Here is a 7774-nt window from a genome sequence, read left to right on the forward strand (position 1 = left end):
CTGGCATGTGGTGCTGGGGGATTGAACCTTGGTCCCTGTGCTTTGCTAAGCTTGTTCTAAGTAGGTGCTTTAGACCACTGAGCCATCTCACCAGCCCATAGATTTTCATTACTCTTTCAAGTTCTCACACTAGCGAGATAGTACAATGTTTGCACAAGTAGATCTGATTTATTTCACCTACCAATATAGCCTCTAGCTGCATCCATTTATCCACGAAAGCCTCAAGTTTATATCTTTTTTTTATAGCTGAATGATACTCCATTGTGTAAAAATATCATATCTTTTTTATCCATTCCTCAGTTGATGGGCATTTGGGCTGTTTCCAAGATTTAGCTATGACAAGTTGAGCTGCTATAAACAGGGGTGCACATATATCACTGTGGTGTGATGACTTCAGTTCTCCTGGAAAAACACCAAGGAGAGGAGTAGCTAGCTTGAATGTGACCTCCAATCCTAGCTTTTTAAGGAATCCTTGTGCTGATCTCCATAGTGGCTGTACCACTCTGCACCCCCACCAATGGTGGAGAAAGGCTCCTTTTTCCCCACAGCCTCTCCAGCATTTGTTATTGGTTGGCTTCTTGTTTTTGTTTTTGGCAGAACTAGGAATCGAACTCAGGCCCTTGCGCTTGCCAGGGAAGCGCTTATGCTACCAAGCCATCTCCCCAGCCCTATTGGTTGGCTTCTTGATGATAGATAGCTCTTCTTTCTGGTATAAGATGGTATCTCAGCATTGTTTTAATTTGCACCTCCTGAATAGCCAATGATGTTGAACATTTTTTCATATATTTGCCATTTATGTCCCTACATCTAATGACTTTTTTTTAAAATCTCCAGTTCTTCTGAAGAATGTCTCTTAATTCAGATTGGCCTTTATTGGTTTTCTAATCCTTTGGTGGTGGTACAATTTAAATTTAAATTCAAAATGGGGACTGGAGTTGTAGCATCTTTAGCACAAGTGAGGCCTGGATTCAGTCCTCAGAACTCAAAGAAATGCCTGGGGCCCAACACTTGCGAGGCTGAGGCTGGAGGATCACTGTGAGATTGAGGCCAGTCTGGGCTACAGAGAGACCCTGTCTCCAAAAACCAATAAAGGGCCAGGGATGTAACTCGGCAGAATAGCACCTGCCTGGCAAACATGAGGCCCTGGGTTCAATACCTGATACCAAACTAAAAAGTTTAGGTAAAAAAAAAAAATGCCTGGGAGAGGAATGATCTGCCAGAGAAAGTTTTGTTTTTGAGCGCCACAGTGTTTATTTTGAGACAGGGTCTCACTAAATTGCTAAATTGCTCAGGCTGGGCTTGAATTTACAGTCCTCTTGCCTTGGCCTCCTACAGTACAAAGATTACAGGCGTGGACACCAGCCCCAGCAGGAGAAACTTAAAAATCAGAGTGAGTAATAGGAGTTACTGGGCCGTAGGGCACTGTCTGAGAAATGCAGAGAAGAGGGTGAAGCTTCTAGGACAGTGCAGGGACAGTGCTTTGCCGGGTACCATGCCCCAGGGTGGTCCAGCCTTACCTGACCCACTGGCTCCTTCTCTGTCCTCAGCTCCAGGATGTGTCTCCCAAGCACTCAGGCTCGTACGTGGCACTGCCCTCCCCCCACTCACTGTTCAGTTCACTCAGACCAAGGGTCAGGCGTCCTTAACTGCTCCTCCTCCACATCCAACCCATCAGCAAGGACTATTGGTTTTACCTCTGAAATGCATCCTGAGCCATCTGCCTGTCCCCTTCACCTGCCCTACCTACCCTGTTGGAGCCTGGTGACTGCCCCCACAGGTGCCCTGTGCTCTCTCCTGCCTTTCTGGAGTTGATTCTCCATGAACTGCAGAGTGTCCTTCTTGAATTCTAGGCCAGCCCTGGGACTCCGGGCACCCTTCAGGTTCCAGTTCCACCAGAACCTTTGACCTTGGCCCTCCCACTTTCCTGAGATTCTTCTGTTCCAGCCTCACCAGCTTCTTTTCTAGTTTTTGACCCAGGACATCCTTCTTCTTGCTCTTCCTTCAACCTAGGACCTTTGCCCCTGAAGCCTTTGCCCCTGAAGCCTTTGTGCCTGCTGCCTCCTCAGAGAAACTTTCCCTGCTGTGCCCTGCCTCTCCCCATCATGGCTTCCGTCCACTAGATGCGCATCACTGTGCTTCCATCTTGGTCACCTGTGTGCATCCTGCCTGCTTCCCCACTGGACTGGAAGCACTGTGGTGTCCAGTGTCCAGCATTGTGCCTAGCACAGGGAAGCTGTGGGTGGCTGATCTCAGATCTGGGCGGTCAACTTGTCACCAGGCTGGGTTTAAAAGGTCCCCAGGGCCAGCGAGATAACTCAGCAGTCTAAAGCGCCCGCTTAGGCAAGCTCAGGCAGGTGCAGGGGACCGCAATTTGATCCCCAGTACCACATGCTGCATGCCAGCCCCACCCTCAGGGCAGGATGAGCCAGCCAAAAACAAGGTCCCCAAAAGCCAGGCATGATGGTGCACACCTGCAATCCCAGCACTCGGGAGGCAGAGGCAGAAGGATCAGTGTGAGTTTGAGATCAGCCTGAGCTACCAAGTGAGCTCAAGGCCAGCCTGAGCTACATACCAAGACCCTGTCTCAAAAAGACAAAAGTAAAACTATAAATAAATAAACAAATGGTCCTTGGGGCTCAAAAAAAAAAAAAAAAAACTATCCCATCCTTTTGTAGAATAAGTTTGTATGTTTGCAGAATCCTGTCTCACAAAAAATGGTTTTCTGGGCTTGTCAGTAAGAGGCAAAATAAAGGTTTATTAGGCAGAGATTTTAGGATTTTATTCATAAGTGAAGTGCAGGCCCTCAGAAATGAGGCATGTTAGGGCTAATGAGATAGCTTAGCAAACTAAGCACCTGCTTAGGTAAGTGTGAGGACTGGGGTTCGAGCCCCAGCACCACATGCTGAGCCAAGGCCCCACCCCTGTGCATGCTGAGCTGGCCACCAAGAACAGGTAGGTGGCTCACACCTGTAATCCCAGCACTGGGAAGGCAATATATAAATACACAAAATAATGAAGCATGTTATGAGCTGGATTGGCTGTGTTGATGGGTGTCTTCAAGATGGAAGCTCTAAGATGTGTATTTCCGCCACCTGTCGCGTTACCCATCTGGCAGGCTGTGTCTGACTGCAGTTCACATGTGTTTGAAGTTGAGATCTGTTGCCCACGAATATTGATATTTCCTTGAGATTGTAGGAGCACAATTTATTGATGAAAAGGACAGACCAGAGCCCATCGTACAGGCCTACTGTGTCTTGAAGATCCTTAAGACTTTTTTGAGTGTTTCTTAGAAGGGAAAAAGGGTTTATTTCCTAAAGCTGCAGTGCTTTCTTTTTTTCAAGTACAATTTTAACATCTCGATTTCCTTGTCTATTTTTGTCTAGCTTTTATTCTTCTATCTTACCTCAAACTCCCACCTGGGCGGCCAGGAGCAGTCGGGGGACCAGCTTAAAGGCTCAGAACTCACACACTGGCTCACACCGTGGCAGAGGGCCTGCCGAGGGGTTCCAATCAGGGGAGAAACTTACAGAAGATACATTTTAAGTTTAAACCAAGTCCCAGATGGGGCCTGGGGGTTCTTTAAGGAACATTTCCTTTCCTGTTAATATTGGGCTGTAGGTCAAAGCAGCCCAGAATGCGGAATGCGGAATGCGGAATGCGGAACGCGGCATGCGGCAGGTCTTGCTCTGGAGTGAGAAGTCCAGGTGGCCAGGTAGCAGGAGGAATGTGAGCAATGTGTGACGACCTTGAGAGGTCATTGTGCCCTGCGGATCACTGGGGTTTGAGTGGTGTGACTGTAGATGCGTTATGCAATGAGGCCTTTGCTCTTTTACTGTACTGTCAGTGTGGCTGTTTTATTTTGTCTTAATGTATTTGGTGCAAGGTCTCGCCATACAGCTCAGACTCATAGCGATCCTCCTGTCTCAGCCTCTATAGGCGTGAGCCACCATGCCTGGTCTCAGTGGCCAGCTCAGCGTGCCCAGGGGTGACCTGTCGTGGCATATGGTGCTGTTGTAGAATCCCGGTCCTTATGCTTGTCAGCAGGTGCTTAGACCATTGAGCTATCTTGCCGGCCCTACTGTGGCTATTTTGGAGCAGCTGTCCAGGCCCAGTAATGTCTGCCTACCTACCTAACAACAGGAAGGTGTGGAAAGCGCTGCAGACTCCCTTCCCTACTCTGTCCTCCTCCACACACCCCTGGTGTTGTTTCTAACAGTGGTCATCACCTTGGCATGTGGTGAGACCCACTAGATTTCTGTTCCCCACATTTCTACTACTGTGTGACAGATGGGACAGATTCTCTGCCAGGATGTGAGCTCAGCCTCTGGACGCTATCACTGCTGTTTTCTCCCATGGCTCTCCATCAGGCAGACTACTGGAGGAGGTTGGCCTGCAGAATCCAGGCTGGGTCACTGTCCCAGTGCAGGATGGGGCTGCTGACCTGGCTGGAGTTGGGAGGCACTCCCATCCACGCCTGCAACAAGCTTTGGCTTCAGGAATAGGGAGGTGTACACCTACTTGATGGCAAATGGTTGATTTATTTTTGTTTTGTTTTATTTTTATTTTTTTCATTTATTAACCTTAATTTAAAAAAAAAAAAAACCTTTTACTTGAGAGACGGTATGGTAATAATTGGTATGTCATGACAAGAAACACGTATTTAGAAGACTAGAATGACAGGCATCCCAAGCGTGACCCTTCTATTACACATTGCTATCTTCAGTGCAGTTGCTTGGTTCACAGGTATCAGCGTGTATAGTTTAGTGATGGTGAGAATACTACCAATTAACTGCTAGTTTCAAAAACCTGCTGATGTTTCTCAGGATCATTGCCTTACCCACCTTGTGTGCATTTTTGTTTTGTTTTATGAGGTGGAGATTTCACTTCATGCCCAGGCTGGCCTCAAACTTCTGGGTTCAAGCGGTCCTCCTGCCTTAGCCTCCCAAGTAGCTGGCACTATTGGCACATGCCAACACGTCCAACACTAAATAGCTCATTTAAACTTGGGGAGAGCTTGGGCTTCAGGATTCTGAAGATGCGGGGTTTATATCCTCCCCATCCCATGCTAGTCGGGCGACCCCCAGCAAGTGCCTAACCTCCCCAGCGGCGCTTTCTCCACTTGCTAAGTGGGGGTGTGACCAACACCTTCTTAAGAGAGTTCTCCTTAAAATGCAAACTGGGAACGTGTGGAAAGCACCCCTTGCTGTGCCAGAAAATACAGCAGTGTCTCCATTTATAAGGCATAGACTGTGGGGCACATTATTCCTGAGTGAAGGTCTTCAGTGCAGCATGCTGACCAGCGGGAGGCCAGGCCTGTGTCCCAGGGCTCCTCCCACACATGCACTGCCCTCTCCCAGGCCTGCTGCTCCTGCAGAATGTGGCCCACCCGCTTGGCCAGAGCCTCCACCCCTCCACGTGGCTGGGCCTGAGCTCCCGGAAACCACACCCTCAGACCCCCACCCCCAGCCCAGGAAAAATGCACTAACATTCCAGAGAGAGGTGACCAGCTCTTGTTATTCAGATCATTGCTGCATTCCTACCCTGACCTGGGAAACAAAACCAGCTAAGAATAATACAAGACAAAGCATTATCGGTTATTTTATTTTACCGTATTTTAACTTTGCGGCCCTGAGGATCAGATCCAGGGCCTTAAGCATGCTAAGGCAAGTGCTCTGGCCTGGAGCTACACCACAGGTCAGCGCCACAGTGTAGACAGGAGGAGAACTGGTCTCAGCCTCCCGTGTCCAGATTGAGCCAGTTTTAGTGGGTACAGAGGATGCTTCACCCCTAGTGAGATAATGGTTTGTTTCTTTTTTCCGGAACCGGGAATTGAACTCAGGCCCTTGTGCTTGCCAGGGAAGCGCTTATTCCACTGAGCCATCTCCCCAACCCCAGTGGTTTGTTTCTAAGGGAACTCTGGAAAGGGTGGTATCCATCACAGTATAATCTCAAATTTCTATTGGTTCTTTAGGGAAGCATGTAAATCTGGCCAATGTGATTTTAATCAGGAGGCCTTATCTTCTCTTCTGGTGGACCTCCAGCTGCGATCCTGATGTCTCTACCTTTCACTTAGTTCCTTGAGATCCCAAGTCTCTTTCTCCTTGTGCATTAATTTTGTCTAACTTTATAGTACCACTTAATAGTACCACTGAGCTACATCCCTAGCCTTTCCTCTTGGGTTTTATACCTCAAATCTGCAAATTAAACTGGTAAAATACAGACTGGTGATAAATAAAGGAATATAAGTTTCATTGATGTTTTAAATTATGTGCAAGGGTCATCACAGAAAAGAAGTAAAGCCAGGCATGGTGGTGCATGCCTGCAGTCTCAGCACTTGGGGCTGAGGAGGAGGATTGCCAGCCTGGACTACATAGCGAGCTCAAGGCCAGCCTGAATGACATAGTGACGCCCTCCCTGAAAAAAAAAAAAAAAAAAAAAAAAAACACCTAGGGTTGACAAGATAACTCAGTGGTCTAAAGCACCTGCTTAGGCAAGCTTAGGAAAGCCTAGGGACCATGGTTCTATCCCCAGCACCACATGCCACCCAGCCCTGCCCCCAGGGCAGGCTGAGCTGGCCACACACACACACACACACACACACACACACACGAGTTAAAGTCTATGGAGGGGTTAGGGGGTGGGTAACAATATGACATTTTAGCAAAAACAGATCCACTGCAGGGAGTGGTTAGACACAGGTAAAGGAGTTTGGATCCTGGGGCAGTAAATTATAGGAGGGTAACTAGGAATGGTAGTCAGATAAGATGGCTTAGATATGTTATACAGATCCCCATCTGCTCTCTCCTCTTTCTCATTCAGGTCAGGGACATGCCACAAGTGAAAAAGAAAAAAAAATTTGAGACAAATTCTTGGTATGTAATCCAGTTTGACCTTGAACTCAATGCATAGCCTAGGCTGGCCTTGAACTCGTGATCCTCCTGCCTCAGGAGGGATTACAGGCGTGCATACTATGCCCTGCTGAGAATTTGTATCACTTTCAAAAATGAAATGTAGGTCCTGCTTTCAGGTATGTGGAGGAGGGCAGGGAGCTTGTCTGCTGTTTCTGAACATTGGCCTTTAGTTCAAAATAATCCGTATGCCAGTGTGGCAGGTTTGGAGCAGTGTATTTTCAGGTCCCTGCCTCAGTCTCCCCCTACCCCATGCTTCCTACACACAGGCAGCTTGAACTAGGCTTCCTTTGGCCCAGGGCTAGGTGCTGAGCACCCTTTGTGCTGAAGACTCCACTTGACAACCAGCACAATCCAACGTTGCCTTCCTCCTATCCTTCCTGGAGGACCTTTCTCCTCACCTCAGAAGAGTTTTGAGCTTAGGCTGGGGGAGAAACACATATGTGCGTAAATACACACACACACACACACACACACACACACACACACACCCTGCCTGCCCAGGTGAGCCTCACATCAGACCACTTGCTTTCCCGGCTTCAGGGCTTAGGGCAGGAGGTGGCTGCCCCTTCCCTCTGGACAGTGCAGTCAGCTCTGAGGATACCAGAGAAAGTCCCTCTTCCTCTGGATTCTCCATTCTCTGCCCTGATATCAAGTTCTCGGTCAGAAGGCACACGGTGAAGCTTCCCTTCTTGCGCAGACCTCTTCTCTGTTATGCGTTTCATCTCTATTCTCTTGGCTCAGTAAAAATAACCATAAACAGAAGATTTCTTCACTTCCTTAAAATTGCTACCAGAAACCGTTGACAACTTGATCCAACACATTCTTTTTTAGGATTTTTGCACCAGAGAAAAGAAATCCTTCCC

The sequence above is a fragment of the Octodon degus genome, unplaced genomic scaffold, assembly GCF_000260255.1.
Source record: "Octodon degus isolate 3935 unplaced genomic scaffold, OctDeg1.0 scaffold00072, whole genome shotgun sequence".
In the NCBI taxonomy this organism is placed as follows: domain Eukaryota; kingdom Metazoa; phylum Chordata; class Mammalia; order Rodentia; family Octodontidae; genus Octodon; species Octodon degus.